This window comes from Misgurnus anguillicaudatus, unplaced genomic scaffold, assembly GCF_027580225.2.
Source record: "Misgurnus anguillicaudatus unplaced genomic scaffold, ASM2758022v2 HiC_scaffold_34, whole genome shotgun sequence".
NCBI classification, from domain to species: domain Eukaryota; kingdom Metazoa; phylum Chordata; class Actinopteri; order Cypriniformes; family Cobitidae; genus Misgurnus; species Misgurnus anguillicaudatus.
In genome coordinates, this window is record NW_027395284.1 from 1,241,329 (window position 1) to 1,259,115 (window position 17,787).

Consider the following 17,787-nt stretch of genomic DNA (forward strand, 5'->3'; position numbering starts at 1 on the left):
CTGTGTTGACAGGAAACATTTATTGCATTTAATTAGGATTCTAATCTAATAAACATTAGAAACATTAATATTTCTGCAGGGTTTAAACAAATCAAAGTCTGATTCATACTTTTCTGATCACATTCACACTACTGAATATCAATTGTGAATAGGATGAAACTCAAAGAAAAACAAATGTAGCTCCTGACAGGAGAAGTGTGAGAAAACTGCCATGCTGTCATATTAAAGTTACATGTAACTTTTGTCAATGAAAGACGACTGTTTATCACTTCATCAAATGTCAAGGTTTAGATGATGGTGACTGTTTGACAAGCCATAAAAATATAACATAATGAACGAGTAAATTTCTGCTTTAAAGTTTAAATAAAGTCAATAATAGCCTTGAGATACCCAGTGCTTTATGCAACCAACACGATTCGCTGCATGAAAATTCGTTTTTTGTTTGCATTATTTTTCTTTCGTCAAGGATAACATTTCTAAAGCTTAAATGCCGAAACACGAGCCAAAAAGAGGTCAAAGCATTCAAGTGGAAATGTTTTGCCCTTGTTATTTTCACACACTCTCTAATAAATGCACACACACACACATTGTCACCTTGATTCACCGTGACTGAAGGGCCATTAGGGATCCAAAGCATGTATTAAGGAGGCCTCGTAATAACTGCATGTTTTCTCATATCATAATACAGTACTCAACCAGATTAAACAGTCATTGCAAAGTGAAGGGCATTGTGGATGAAAGAAGGTAGTGCAGAGGAACATCGCCCTCTACTGTACGACTGCACAGCATCACTGAAGCTGTTAGCTCATCATGACAGATTCAGACTGGAGTCAAAGAAATATTAGTCAATAAATGCTCTGATTAGAGTCTGTGTGTTTACACAGTGAGTGCTTGGGATTGACTATGAAATCAGGTCTCAAATAAAAACATCTGTAGGGATGTAGTCTTTATCTCACAAAAGCCTCGATCACATTATGCTTGTAACCACAACAACAGATAGACCAATGGTACTTTTTAAGACATTTTAAGAATTGTTTCATCGTTTTATCCTAACATTAGTGATTGTCAGCAAAAATAACTAGATGGGTAACGTTTCTAGAAAAACTTTATGTTGGCTTGACAAAGCCCTACAATAAAAAAAATGAAATGTTAGAATTTGAAAGTAGGTAATTTAAACAAAATGTATTGCAATGGCATGTTGCAAGTATGTTTTAGCATGATGCTATTAACCTGTTTAAAGATGATGCTAGTATAGTTTAGCATGACATTAACATGTTTTAGCACAGGGCTGCACATTTTGTATGCCTCCCTCATCTCAAGAGACTGCAGGACCTGAATCAGGTGTGAGACACAAAATATACAGTACAGTTAGAGTAGCATACGTTTACATAAATCTAACATGTTTTACTATGAAGTTAAGCATAAAACAAATTTCTCTGGCCAAATAATATGTTTTAAATGTATGCTAAATATATTGTGTAGAAAGTAAAGTTTAATTAAATGTATACCTCGGGGCTGTTGAATGCTTTATTCTGATTGGCTGAGAAATGTTCCATGGGTGTTGATTATTTGTCTGTAAACCGCACACCTAACCTTTTAAATGCCTTTAAAATAAGCACTAGAGCGATGTTTGTGGTAACCGTGGTATAAGAGGAATAATTGACTCCGGTCCTTTGAATTATTTGAAAATAATGCACACCCAAGGTGGTAAACTTTTTAAAATATATATATATATATATATATATATATATTTCCCTGGTCAAAATATTTAAGTTTGTATTAAATGTATACGTATGTATAAGATTTAAAATTATAAGTATATTTTTTCAAACCTGATATGTTTACAGATACGTTTTTATTTCCAATGCAAATATAAACGCTATAAAATATATTTTTAAAATATTTTCAAAATATACAAAAATGGCCAAAATATATATATTGGTAAAAATATATTTTTTAAACATATTTCAAAATATATTTCACCATATATATTTTTTATATTTTTAAATATATTTAAAATTATATTTGAAAAAAACATTTTGGAAGCTTGTATGTTTTTGGTATGTTGCTGCCATGTTTTATAAATAATGTCATGTTTTAACACAAAGCTAACATGTTTTAAAACAATGCTCACGTTTAGCAATAATTTAATAATATCAAGCTTTAAATAGGAAATCAGTATTGGCTTTCTCAAGAAATGTGCTTATATCCCATATGACAAAAAATATATTTAGAAAAATATTTTAAATATACACTCACCTAAAGGATTATTAGGAACACGTGTTCAATTTCTCATTAATGAAATGGTGTTATGGTGTGGGGGATGTTTTCTTGGCACACTTTAGGCCCATTTAGTGCCAATTGGGCATCATTTAAATGCCACGGCCTTCCTGAGCATTGTTTCTGACCATGTCTATCCCTTTATGACCACCATGTACTCATCCTCTGATGGCTACTTCCAGCAGGATAATGCATCATGTCACAAAGCTCGAATCATGTCAAATTGGTTTCTTGAACATGACAATGAGTTCACTGTACAAAAATGGCCCCCACAGTCACCAGATCACAACCCAATAGAGCATCTTTGGGATGTGGTGGAACGGGAGCTTCGTGCCCTGGATGTGCATCCCACAAATCTCCATCAACTGCAAGATGCTATCCTATCAATATGGGCCAATATTTCTAAAGAATGCTTTCAGCACCTTGTTGAATCAATGCCACATAGAATTAAGGCAGTTCTGAAGGCGAAAGTGGGTCAAACACACAGTATTAGTATGGTGTTCCTAATAATCCTTTAGGTGAGTGTATTTCAAAATAAAAAAAAATGGCAAATATTTTTTGTCAAATTTTAAATATATTTTAAAAATAAATTTAATCTAAAGTATTTTTATTCATGGTGCATGAAGAAAAACTTTGTACTGTATGTAAATGTAAACATAGGTTTGAAAAGATTACAAAATATGCAAAATATACTTTTTAAAATGTTATATTTTATAGGCTACATACATTAAAAACATATTTGGCCAACAATAATATATTTTTTGCTGTATGGGTTTTAAAAATAAGAAATGATTTGTTGCCCCTGTAATAAATTTTGAAATGTATGAGAAAATGTATTTTTTTTTAATTAAAAAATATATTTAATAAAGCTTTACTTTCAACAAAATGTATAAAGGATATATTTAAAAAATATTTTTTGGCCAGAAAAAAAATGTATTTTGTGCCGAATGGTACCACTTGTGTCATGGACAGTTTGCAAATAATGGAACAGTGGTCATACTGTTTATAAAGCATCTTGAATTGGGACTTTAAAGGTGAACAGTGTAATTTCTGTGCCTCTAACATCACCAGACGGAAATGCAAAAACAGGTTTTCAATTTTGTCAATGTACAGAGCCTTCCGCCCCCAACATGATTGCATATAGTCAAAATTAAAGGTGGCAGAGCAATGTTTATAGTGCCAGTATTACACTTTAAAAATAACTTCTTGTTGACATGTTATAATTACTTCAGATCTCTTCCACATGTTATCTATAAATCCACATAGGTCATCTATCAATCAAGGCAAAATCGCTGCAACCTTACTCACAGATATTATTCTCCATTGTAAAGTAAGGAGAAATGTCCACATTCAGTTTGACCTCATTCTCCTCAACAAGAACACATCAGTGAGCATTAAAGAATATAATTGGTTCTGAGTTACTTTCATTGCGCTCAATGCGGCCATTTTCTCAGTGGTTGGTGTTTGAAATAACTCTGTAATTGACCTCTACCTGTGTCCATATGACACTGCGAGTGGAACCATGTACAGTTCACCTACGCGGGAAGAAATCATGTTATTTACCCATCATAACTGTGCTCAGAAAGTCTGAAATTATTTAAGAACTAAAGAAATTGCTTCATAACTGCAGATAATGATAAACCCATTAAATTCTATACTTTTTGCGATGCTCCAGCCTTGCCAAGCTTGTTTCCCCAGATTTCACTGTATTTCTAAAAGTCAGGGCTCGGCTCCCGCTGTGGAAATGAACCCAGATTGACCTCCTGCTGTGCGGTTAGAGTCGGCAGCGCTGCAATTTTTGCAGTCTCCAGCATGTTTCCTCATTAGAAGAAGCACAGGAGGTTCACAGTAGCCGTGGACTGTGACACTGCTGCCCACCCCGGCACGAGACCTCAGGCCAGGGCAAAGCTCATCAGAAGCTCTCCTGTGGAGATCCAGGAAACGGTTTCAGGTCGATTCACTGAGAGTAAAGCCAGCAGGTCATGACGGAGGAGCATGCTGGGGGAAAAAGCGTGTCTGGGCAGAGCAGCCGAGTAAAAGTATGATAAACAGCATTGAGAATAGCTATAGACAGAAAGTGTATATAACACACACACGCAAGCTTGCATGCACTCTGCCCCCGAAACCCCCATTAAAGTCCAGCATGAACCAGTAAATCTCAATTATAGAGAAAAATGATTTTCGTTAAAATACAGCTCCTGTTTTACTGCAGTGCATAATGATAATGCATGGTGATAACAGGCAGCTCTACCTTTACAGTGCTGCGAGTACACTTGATTTATCCTCCTTTGGAGAAAAAACAGTTAAAGAGAAAAAGCAAACTCATTACAGGGTCGGTTTTCATGCAACAGACACAAGACTGTCCATCCAAAACACACTGACACAATGATAAGATCTTGTGTTTTCTGTGCGCCGTAGTTTTTTTGCTTAGTTTAGAATACAAGTACAAGTAGAATACAACGCCACGGTCAAATATATTTTTCAAAAGGGGAAAGAGAATGAAAAATGTTTTTTACCTTGTCTTAGTTGAATAACAGCAGTCTACCCGCATTCACGAAAATACGAAAAGTGCTAGACATTCTGAACATCTCCGTTTAATAGAAATTCCTCCTTTAGAAATGTCCGCCAGTCCGGAAGTAAATTGCAGCAGTGTTCGCGAAGTTCAAGGCAAAATATCGAGTCACGTCCCGAGGTTTGCTCTTCTATCTGTAACATTTTGGTTTGTCCGTGTTCTGAAGGCAAAGTTTACATTCTTTTGAGTGGCAGCAAAGACAGCCAATCACTGTCAAGTGCTTGCATTTCATATTGAGGTTGCCATTTAAGCCCAAAGGGATGCCAAATAGGTGCAAAACAACGCGTTTTAAAATTCCCCACCCTATAGCTTTCTGAGAGAAGATTTTATGAAGCTTTTAAGGCATTACAGACCCAACCAAAATTTTGTTGTCTACATGTCACATCACAGAACAAGAATAAATACCCCGTTTAGTCATTCTATGTCACCTTAAATAGACATAGAACATCAAGGAAACAAGCCGATATTTATGAAAAAAAATACCTGCCAGAAAAACTACAACAAACAACTGAAAAGATTTTCCAAATGTTGATTTTGCTAACAAAACTAAATAAATCATGACCAATATAGTTTATTCCAGTGGTAAACATCCCAAAATACATCAATAATTATCTAAATATGATAACTTCATATTAGACTAGACTAGTCCTACCCTGCGTTCCAGTTCGTTTTTTTATGAACTTCCCTCGCTAACTTCCCTCAGTCTCGTTCACTCGGATGTACGTCATAGCTTACGTTGTACGAGTGCCCACTACTGCTAGAACACTTGAAGTGGGTTCAAATGGATCGCCCTAAGCCCTTGACCACATGGAAAGTGGAGACCGCCCCCTCCATGTGCAAAGCGCGAGTTGCTGAAGTGACGTCACAATCGTGTTGCATTGTGGGATATGAAGCTGCATGAAGTGTACATATGAAGCAGACTCGCTCCCTGTGTCAAAATCGAGGGAGCGAGGGTCTGTCCATACAAACTTCCCTCGTCCACTTGACGAAGTGGAACGCACTTCAAAATGGCGACAGGGATTCCCCCGAGGGGAAGTGCTTAGGGAAGTTCGCGAGTGTGTGTCTAAAACTGGAGTGGAACGCACCCCTAGACTAAAATGAAACCAATAAATAAAACGACAAAAAAAGATCCCCCGTTTAAGTGAATGGGAAGGACTTGCGTATCATATGCACGCCAAAGTGGAATTTGGCATATGTATTGCACGAGTTTTACACTTCGTGCTATTTATACGCATTTTCAGGAGACTGGGCTGCTTATAACGTCAAAGTACCATAAGATCAGACTGCTTGTTATACTTTCAAATTGCTCTCGAGGCACATTGGCCCTGTCCCAAATGGTGCAATTCATGTGGATTTTTGGTCTCGTGGATTTAAATTGCGCATGCTCGCTTAGTCTACGAGCCCATAGGGTGTCCCATATGTCATTTATATGCAACAAAGTTTGCTCATCAGTGCCCCCTTTGCACCCTTGATGCGGTCTTTGCAGCAGGCTTCACGCCCTTTACCAATCCCAGAAGTCCTTGCGAAAGAGCAATCAGATGAAATAGAAGACGGATGGGAGGAGTTCACATTGATGGGCAACTTCTCTTACTATTTCCGGTGTGATGCTTAAGTCTGTCCCAAAATAGGACTCAGGTGTGCCCACATGGACTTGTGTCAAGGGTCCCTAAGGTCTGCACTACATGATGTCATCAAAGTGTGGACCCTGAGGAAGTCCACAAATCCAGAATGTGCCATTTGGGCCAGGGCCATTGATGTCACACGGCAATCGATAACGGCACGATCAATAACGGCACGAAGAGCATGAGGGCCCTACGCAATTTGCGTACTTTGCATATAGGGAGGAAAAATCAGCTACAGGTACCATCACAGTTTCAAAGTAGAATTGGTGCATATAAGAGAACAGAGGTGCCACAAATGTCGCTGGTAAAATAATCCATTTTTTTCCTTTTTCTTTTTGTTCAGCTTATCAAGCAATTTTCACATAGATTAACTCAATTAAACAAGAGGTGTAAGGTTTGATTCACATACACAGCGATCTAACAAAGGATTTATGGGTGAAGAAATGGTCAAATGAAAAAGACCAAAGTAGTTGATTAAATGAAGTGATCACTCTGATGTGAAGACAGATTCATTACCAAACCCAATTCAGCTGGTGAAAAATTGAAAGCAGTGAACACAATTGAGAGAGCATTGTGGGACTGCATGATAAATTGAGATTAATAGAAATACATCTCTTACCAACACGGAAAGAAAATCTTCTGGCATTTGTAATTTGTCCCTGAAAAGCAGAAACGGCAGGTGTTGTCCCACTGAAAGACTCGATACAGGCAAAAGTAACGAATTGGGTCTCCAATGACAGGAAGCCAATAATCCAGAAGTCAATAGGGCCCTAAACATCCTCAATCTGAACCCATTTGACTGATCTGCTAAATGTGCATTAGGCAGATATAATCTTGTCTTGGTTTTTATCAGGAGTGAACTTGTATCATGTCACATCAATATTATAACCGAGTTGGGATTGGGATAGACATGGGAATCTCGCATGGTCGATATGTGATTGCATCTTAGGACAGCTATGACATTGTGTAGAGTTGATCAACACAAAAAAAATGTCTAAAAATGTTCTATAGACGGCTTCATTGGACGCACAGTTACGCACCTGAACCGAAGTGAAAATCTGGTCTGTATTCATTTATTGATCTGGCTATTGGCTAAACTGATTTTTGAAACAAATACCTTGTTGAAAATAAAATGCTTTGGTTTGTTACAGACGAGGGGAGACGACGAGCATGGATCACAACTGTGTGGAGAGGTTTGGCAGCCAGGCAAGAATTCAAGGACTTGTTGCTAAAATGTTGTACATTATTTTACACAGTAACGTTAGCTCAGTCAGTGTAGTAGTTGGTTAGATATAATTTATGAACGAAAATAATTTACTTGTCTTTTATTTCCCTTGTTATCGGAAATAAACTACTTTAAAAGGACTCTGTTGTTATATTGATTCTATGTGGAAGTCTACCGGGAGTTGCATTTAGTCCACAAAAGCCATTTGTTTATGCTAAAACCGTCTAAATTCAGACTGAAACACTTGTGTCCTTCGGTAACGTTGGTTGGAAGGACAGGCAGACAGAGGCAGATCCACGTGCAGACATTTATTGAATAAAACATAGTACACTAGATAAACAGAAACAAGATAAGAACAGAGAACCAACAGATTACATTAACAAAGACTGACCAAGGACAACTGAAATGCCAGGCTTTTTAAACACAAGGTGAAACGAGGTAACAAAGAAACACCTGGGGAACAATCGGACAAGGACCAATGAGAAACAGAACTACAAAAGACGACAAACATGAATGACAGAATACATGACTTTAAAATAAAAGACTAGAGCTGTGTCCCAATTCAAGGGCTGCAACCTTATAAGCATGGGACCTTAAAGATGAGCACTCGGTCTTTCAAGGTGGCAGCCTTCGGAAGTTCGCGAAGAGACCTGAAATGAGACGGTCTAACCTTCGGACGACCCATAATTGGCGTCACCTGCTGCACGCGCCTGTCAGCAGGACATAGCGGAAACGTTTCTGACTTATTAAAATAAATATGAAATCAGAAAAATATTAATTTCGTTTAGAAAATATGACACGTTGATGTAGATTAAACTATTTAACAGTATATTAAATTAATCAACCTTAGAAATATATGCACCATAAAAAGAATAATATTAACACAAAACATAACTTATAATACTAAAACAGTGACAAACTTTTTTTTTGATAAATACACACACACACTTTTATTTAATGAAGGTTTTAATTGTTTATTTTAGAATATCCAGCCGTTATATGCAGCCATTGCAGGCGCGCAATGAATCTTGGGATATCCTCGGCTGTTGAGCAGCCATTCGTTGCATCCTTAACATCCCGGAGAAATGAGGACGCATTTTGAGGCTTCATTCTAAGCATCCTTTGAATTGGGACGTCCTTACCAGCCTCAAGTCGCGCTGCTGTGACGCAATCGGTCTTAAAATACGTCCTTAGAAGGTCGCAGCCTTTGAATTGGGACACAGCCTAGAGCTGCGTCTGAAACCGCTCCCTCGTTCACTTATTCACTATTCTTTATATAGCAAATGACAATTGAGTCCACTACTGTATATGGGGAAGAAGAGAACAAAAACAAGTGAGCGATTTGGGACACTGACGTAAATATCATGCGTCGTAGAGCTGTCGCAGAGATTCGTCATAAACACTTACACCTGTGTGGCTTTATTGATTGTACTGTGAAAAGGTAAAGTTTACTTTCTTACTGTTTGTTACATCATTGGTCATGTTTATTATATTGGTTAATTATAAAGAGAACAAAACAACTGCTTGGTCTTTACTGTTGTTTATGTATGAATTAATAAGAATATGTATAAAAAAAGATATCGCAATTTGTTTTTATTTGTTTATTTTAAAAAAGTAGAAAATATCTGACAACAAGAATAAAAAATTGTGTATAAACGTAACTCTTTGGTGTTTACTGTCAGGATCCTTTAGCTGATTCCACTTATGTGTTCGTCTCCCATTGCATCGTGGGAAATATGAGTGAGCGACTGTACATCGAATGTACCCTCAGAGTGCATTGTGGGTAAAAAGTAGTGAATGAATGTCACAAGTCGGGGTGGACCCAGATGTAAATAAGGTCACGCCCCTTTCTCCACCTCGAGGAGATTCCCAAAGCCACCCCAATGACCAGACACACAAGGTAAGCATAAATTAAAATGTACTTTATTTAATTACTTAAAAATGATAAATAGGGAAGGGAAAAAGGGGGACTTAAAATAATGGCCACTCTAGGCTCTCCTCCTTCACCACCCACTGGATCTTCACACAGTCCATTCTCTTGGCGTGCATTACTCGTTCTCCTTTCTCTCCACAGGTGGCTGCTGGGACACAAAAACACTGTTCCTGAAACTTCGAGTATTTCTCACCGGCTCTGCTGCTTACAGCTTTCTGGGTAGGTATCACGTTCACAGTCTGTTCTCCAATTATTCACTCTCGTTTCCCTCTCTCTCCACAGGTGGTCGCTAGGACACAAGGGCACTGTTACTGAAACTTCGAGTATTTCTCACCGGCTCTGCTGCTTACAGCTTTCTGGGTAGGTACGGTTTTCTCTGTAGGTCAGCAGAGGGGCGAAGGTCACACACCACCTCGCCGGGTCGAGCGCTGCCCTACCTCCACTGCCCGTAGGCCGATCGAATCCTGGACAGGGGCGCCCTTTTGTAGAGACCACGGGGGCGGCGGACCCTTTCGCCTCTGACTCTGCGACAAAGACAGACACAGGTAAGTTTACACCACGAATATTTCCAATATTTTACTCACAGCCCTTGACAGCTCTTGGTCTGTATCCCTTCGTACTCCGAAACAGCACACTGCGTATGGTAGCTGTAAATTCTGAGGTCGTTAGCCTCTCCGTCCTCTGCCCAGTAGAAAAATGGATGATGCGGGGCTTCGTCTGACAAGACACACAGCAACCCACAGCAAATACACAGCACCACTCCAACGTGAAAAGCTTATAAATTGCAAAGTCTCACTCACCACACTATAAGTGTACACAACAAAGGAAACGCCCGGCGTCCTCCACTTCACTTGGGCTGAAATAAGGGCGATGGAAATACGCCCAGAATAGTATTTCGTTGCTGTGGCTGCTTGGATTGACGCTTCTAACGGCTCACCCACCACGCTGTTTCAGGGGCAGGGCCGCCCTCCCTCTCCTGGAGGTATCCACACAATTTCACAGGTTAGTTTTACAAGTGCTTAACACAAGAGTGGTACTCACAGCGATCCTCCTTTATTTATGTTGCGCCACAAAGTCGGTTTCCTTCCCGCTTTACTCTTTTAAATGTGCCACTCAGACCAATGTTTCTTCTACCCGTAGGGTTTTCCTTTAACTCCAGCGTTTTCACCGCAGACTGCAACGAGAGAGAGAGAGAGAAAATATAGACAGCCACCACGTCTATCACGAGCACAGCTCCGTTCCTCTGCACACACTAAAACAAACTTGACAGCACAATGCTCTCTTCGGGGTGCTCCTTTTCTCCACCCACGTATCGCCTTCCTTTCGCCCCAGACAACTCCTGTCTTCTCTCCGCGCGCTCCAAGCGCAGCCCGGATCAACAAAGCCTGCGGGCTCTTCAAAAGGTACGTATTTACTGTTCCTGCCCTAGGCAGAGGAGCTTTCCCCGCGTCGATCCCCCCTCTCGTGCCCGAACTCCCGAACTGTGATTTAACTGCTCTTAAAATACTCCTCCGTGTACTCCAGTTGTCCAATCACCCAGCGATCTCCTTAACTATGCACAGCTGTGTTTAATCGGCTGATTACAGCCTTCGCGAGACTGCCGGATGTCCGGTGTTTCTTTTCTCTGGTCTGGGCGGAAACATCCGGGCGGAACCAAACTTTCCCAACTTTTGGTTCCGCCCCGAAAAGATCGTCACCTTGTGACATGAATGTAGGGAATGAAGTTCTTCACTCAGGTCTTGCACACCACTACAAAATGGCCGACACCCGATATTGTGCACTTTATAGTGGATAGGTAGCGGTTTCGGACACAGCTTTGGACTGAGGAAACACAAGACATGACTGTGACACCTACTTACTGCATCATGCCTACTAGAATTTAATAAAAAGTGTAAAAAAGCAAAATGCATCAAAACATCCAACAAAAAATTTTAGTATGTGAAATTGGACTTAAATGATCTTACTATACTGGACTCCAAATCATCTTGGATAAATATAATTGTTCAAACGGTCTTAACCTTGAAGAAAATCATACTTGCAACTTGTATATTGTATTGTATATTGTACAAGTTTATCAGCTATGAAAGTTGTTTTTTACTAGCACACGGTACTTTTTTGTGTTATTGTCATTCTCATCGTCACACATTGCCAGTTTCTATGTATCAATACGTATTTCTATGATAAATATACATACATTTTAGTCATATTCAGTGATTCTGGCATTTAATGCATGCAGAATTTGCATTGCTTCCTGCTATATTATGAAAAATAGATGAAATATTATGATGCTGTAGTAGCAACAGCCCTTGCATACAGGCTTTAGGTAATGGATTAAAATGATTCTTCTGAAAATAACTTTTCTTTAGTACAATACCATTTCTTACGTCACACACGCACACACACGCAGGCACGCACGCACACACACACTACTTATCCATTCTGAGAATAAGCTGCAGGAGAGCAGCACAGTGGAGCCGTTGGAAAAGAATTCATTTAGGAGGCCATGAAATGAGAAATTTCACCACTTGACTGGCCACAAGGCACAATCCAATCACAGCACACATTAACAGTAACGTGGAGTTATGCAGATGAGACGACCTTTCCTATCAACCCGGTTGCCAGACTGTGAGCTGCCTTCATACAACCAACACATGGAGATTAACATGAAGAAACTGGATGATTCTCAGAGACAAAATTGCAGGCCAAATTTTAAAAACCACATAAATTTTAAAATGCCAGGCCAAACCATGAATCAAATGAAACATCATCCCAGAGTAAATTTCATGCAATAACGCAACAGACACTGCCAAAAGTTAAATTAAATTAAATGTGTAATAAATGTCAGTATTTGTTTAGAACATGAGATGCACATTAATTTGCTATTTTGTGTAATGCAAAAAATCATAATAATGACAGAAAATGACATTGCATAATCAAGCTTTTTAATTTTTTGCTCTAAATTATATAATTATATAAAACACGCTGTTTCTGGTTATCTCATGTCAATCATTTGAACGTATAAACTTTGAGAACCTTTTATATAAAGAGTTTTAAAAATCAAGAGGTGGATACTTTATCTAATTCAGTGCTGTCTCAGTATGGGTTTCTACGGAGCCCGTCAGAGGACATGGTGGTGGACAATATTTGGGATGAGAGGAAAACATTTTTAACAGCTTTTGCGTTCCCCCGAGAACCTTTGCGTTGTCTCGCAAAACTTTTGCGTTCCCCCGACTACTTTTGCGTTCCCCCGAGAACCTTTGAGTTCCCCCGAGAACCTTTGCGTTTCCCCAAGAACTTGTGCGTTCCCCCGAGAACCTTTGCGTTCCCCCGAGAACCTTTGCGTTCCCCCGAGAACCTTTGCGTTCCCCCGAGAACCTTTGCGTTCCCCCGAGAACCTTTGCGTTCTCTCGCAAAACGTTTGCGTTCCCCCGAGAACTTTTGCGTTCCCCTGAGAGCCTTTGCGTTTCCCCGAGAACCTTTGCGTTCCCCCAAGAACCTTTGCGTTCTCTCGCAAAACTTTTGCGTTCCCCCGAGAACTTTTGCGTTCCCCCGAGAACCTTTGGGTTCCCCCGAGAACCTTTGCGTTCCCCTGAGAACCTTTGCATTCCCCCGAGAACCTTTTTGTTCTCTCGCAAAACTTTTGCGTTCTCTCGCAAAACTTTTGCGTTTCCCCGAGAACCTTTGTGTCTCTCGCAAAACTTTTGCGTTCCCCCGAGAACTTTTGCGTTCCCCTGAGAACCTTTGCGTTCCCCCGAGAACCTTTGCGTTCCCCTGAGAACCTTTGCGTTCCCCCGAGAACCTTTGCGTTTCCCCAAGAAGCTTTTTGTTCTCTCGCAAAACTTTTGCGTTCTCTCGCAAAACTTTTGCATTCCCAGGAGAAACTTTTTGCGTTCCCCTAAGAAACTCTTTGTGTTCCCCCAAGAAATTTTTTGCGTTCGCTCGCAAAAAGAGCCTACGTTTTCACGAGAAACCACAGCGCTTCACAGCGTCACCTGAGACAAATCATTAGGCAATGGCATCATTGATGCCAGCTGTCTGCAGATATGATATATAACTACTGTTATAAAAGAATTATACTGTATTTCTTTGTATTTGGTTTGTCTCCCGATCTAACTTAAATAATATATTAGTCCAGTGGTTCCCAAACTTTTTCAGCCTGTGGCCCCCCCTTGTGTACGGTGCATTCCTTCGCGCCCCCCCCCCAAAAAAAGTGTTCTAAAACTCAACATTTTAATAAAAAACTTTCAATTATACAAAAAGTAGTGTTTTTGGTTAGTAGGTTTAATTACAAAGAATTCATGATAAATTAATGTATTTCATAAAATGTCATAAAACTGGGGCCCCCCTGGCACCATCTCGCGGCCCCCAGTTTGAAACTTACTGTATTAGTCAACCAGGTTCATCAAAAAGACATTGCTGGACAACCACCTAAAAGCTGCTGGTGAATAATCAGGCTATGCTGGTCCATCTAGTCCTGCCCCAAATCACCATAAACCAACCTGGATCAGCATGGATTTTGCAATGGGGTTGGAATGTTAGTGAGGTTCAATTTCAGTTAGATTGTTTCTGTCTCTCTTTTTCTCAGAAGTGCTTCATCAGGGATGCTTTCCCAACACTGACGCTTCCTCAGTGCACTGACTGACTGTCTCTCACCAGCCTTCCCAGCTAATCAACACATTCAGATTGACTTCACAAACAGTCACACCTGGACCAACCTTGAGCTTCTCATAACATGAAAAGTGCAATTTCTTTGCTGTGCCCTGTCCTTGCTCCCTCGCTTTAAACAACCACTTCAAAGCATCTCTCTCTCTCTTTCTCTCTCTCTCTCTCTCTCTCTCTCTCTCTCTCTCTCTCTCTCTCTCCTCATGAGCCATAAGATTCAGGAAATGTGGCATTTATCAAAAGTGTTAGTAATGTATTATTGAAATGATTCGAAACAGGACACAAAGACGTTGACCTCACTTCAGCTGGATGAACTTGGGGCATGGTTGAATGCCCACTGCACACCCACCCTTATGAAAATTAACCATTATTTTTTTTAGGTAAAAGTGTAGTTACTATCAGTAACCATGGTGTAAATATGTTTTTTGAAAACCATGGTTATCAAAACCATGGTTATTTTGTGGTAACCATGGTTTTACTGCAGTAACCATAGTTTTTTTGGTTTAAACTGTAGTAAAACCATGGTTAATTTTCATAAGGGCAGACGTCAATATTTAAACAAACACGAATGCAAAAGTCTCTTATGCTAGATACACACCAAGCGTGGGGCATCGCGTTACTCGCTCTAGATTACTTGCGGGATTTAACTTCGTGTCATGCGATTTTTTCGCTCGAGTTAAATATTTTCAGGTGAATAGCGCATGTTTTTGCGGCAAACTTGCCACCCATATCGCGTCATTTGCATCGCCCCACGTGGGGATGTGTCTGATCGTGTCTTTGCATTGACTTTGTATGTAATCTACTCGCGCAAATCGTTGAACTCACGTCTGCTGTAAACCCACAGTAATGCTACGTACACACCAAACACGGGGCTATGCGTTACTCGCTCTAGATTACTCACTGGATTTAACTTCATGTCATGCAAATTTTTCACTCGCATCTGGTGTGAACCCACAGTTAGAGTTAAGACAGTCCCAGACAAAAGATTACCATTGTAAAACAATTGTCGCGATTTCTGTGAATGTGGCTCTTCATCAGTGGTCCTATGTCGTACAGTGAGCGATGTTCAAAGACGGCTGTTTTCCCGGTCTTTCGTCCAGGATAGTTTTCTGTCAGACATTCAGTATGATCAACGCAAAGTGTGTTCACTGCTACGACCTGCGTACCAGTATTTGTTTAGCATTAGCACATGCTGGTGACGTTGCACGAATGTGTGACGCAGCCGTCGAAGCCTCCGTGTCATCAACGTACAGTTTACATGCTTGTCGTGGTAATATGGTAAAGATCTTATAGGAGCGCAAAAATCCTGCAGTGTATAAAGTTCAAGAGTAAACAAAGGTTAAGATTGGTAAATATGATCGTTTTAGAAAGCGTAATGATCAAAATGATGGTTTATTCAAGTGTACAGCGGTTCAGGAGGCAAACACTGTCTGGATCACGTACAGTAGCTGTTTTACAAGCCGCATGATGGGATTGTTTTTCCGGCTAGGTTGTCCTTGGCAGTAATTTCATCCTGAGCTTAATCCACTCTGCCCAAAATCAATATATGTGCTCAGAATCGCATCCAGGCCTCTCACCTAATCTTCTTGCAATTTACAGACAGATGCACGCATATGTGTGCAGACATGCACCAATTTACTCGCCCATACCCGCCTCTGACTCACACACACACATGGTAGCTGAAGCTGTGTTGCCTACAAACCATCGAGATGCGAACAGGCTCTGTCAGTCAAAGTAATGGAAGGTGATTAGGCACAGAATGATCCTGTTACTGTGGGAAGACATGAAGATGGGATAGTGAAGGACTAACACACAGAAAGTCGAGAAAAAGTGTACTGTATCAAAGAGCACAGAACAAAAGCGTATAATCTAATGCTAAGCAAAAGAAAAAAATGCCCATATAAACATTTAGATTGTATATATGGTTATTTTGTTTCATATGTTCAGTATCTAAGTCTTTGTGTGAAAGTGGGCGACTGTAACATCAACGTCATAGACCTTAACACTGATTGACGGATCTGTTCAAAGCATTGGAAATGCAAATGCAAAGGAATTTGCTATTCCAGATATTTGGCAGGTTCTATATGCGACGCTGAGGAAGTGAAATAGCAGGTGGATAATTGCTATTTAGTGAAGTTCATTTTCTCTATGCTGTTCAGATGCCCTTCAAACTGAAAAGGTTTTTCACTTCGGATAAAAATCGAACTTAAAAGGTTTATTGTGTGACTTTTAGAAGATTATATTGCATTTATGTCAAAACAATCTACATAAGTATATTATCATTATCATCTACATAACTATATTATCTGACCTTACATGATAAACTGTATTGTTGTATTACCTTAGAACAGAGGTGTCCAAAGTCGGTCCTGGAGGGCCGGTGTCCTGCAGAGTTTAGCTAAAACTTCCCTCAACACACCTGCCTCAAAGTATCTAGTCTGCCTAGTAAGACCTTGATTAGCTGGATCAGGTGTGTTTGATTAGGGTTGGATTAAAACTCTGCAGAGACACCGGCCCTCCAGGAGCAGTATTGGACACCCCTGCCTTAGAATGATCTGTTTTTATCTACATCCACCGGCAATCCCATTGTCCTGAGGCAGCTTCCATATGGGTGATTCTCACGAAATCCAGACTTAGAAGGTGTCCAGCATCAGAAGCCCTTTACTACAAAAAAATGATTTTCATGAAAACGTTTCTTAGTATTTTTGTCTTGTTTTCAGTAAAAATATCTAAAAATTCATAAATTAAGATGCTTTTTCTTGATGAGCAAAACGACCCAAGAAAATAAGTCTAGTTTTTAGACCAAAAATATCAAATTTAAGTGATTTTGTCCATAAAACAAGCAAAAAAATCTGCCAATGGGTGAAGCAAAAAAATCTTGAAAATTTTTCTTAAACACTAAATTCAAGAAAAAATCAAGAAAAATTTGCTTACCCCATTGGCCGTTTTTTTTTTGCTTGTTTTATGCACAAAATCGCTTAAATTTGCTATTTTTGGTCTAAAAACTAGACATATTTTCTTGGGTCGTTTTGCTCATCAAGAAAAATATCTTAATTTAAGAATTTTTATATTTTAACAGAAAATAAGACAAAAATACTAAGAATTTTTTTCTTGAAAATCGTTTTTTGAAGCCATTTTTTTGCACATAAGATTAAGGTCTGAACTTACTATAACCATTATTTTTAGAGGATTTAAAAAATATTACCTATAGAATTATTTACATTTTTTAGATTATCATTATCAAAAATGACCGCAACATGATATTACATTAAAGGCGTTCTAAGCGAATCGGTGTGTTGATTTTTGAAATGTGTTTTCAAACAAACTGAGCGTAGTTAAGTCCTCCCCATCCCTTCCGTGTTTTCATGAACGCGCCCATACCCAACCCCCAAATCCTTCTTGGCGTTTATTGGCTGGAACACTTTGTTTTGTTTTGTGGTGCAGGTTTGGCCACTGTGTTTATATTGAAGTTTGGAGAGCCTGGGCTGTCTAC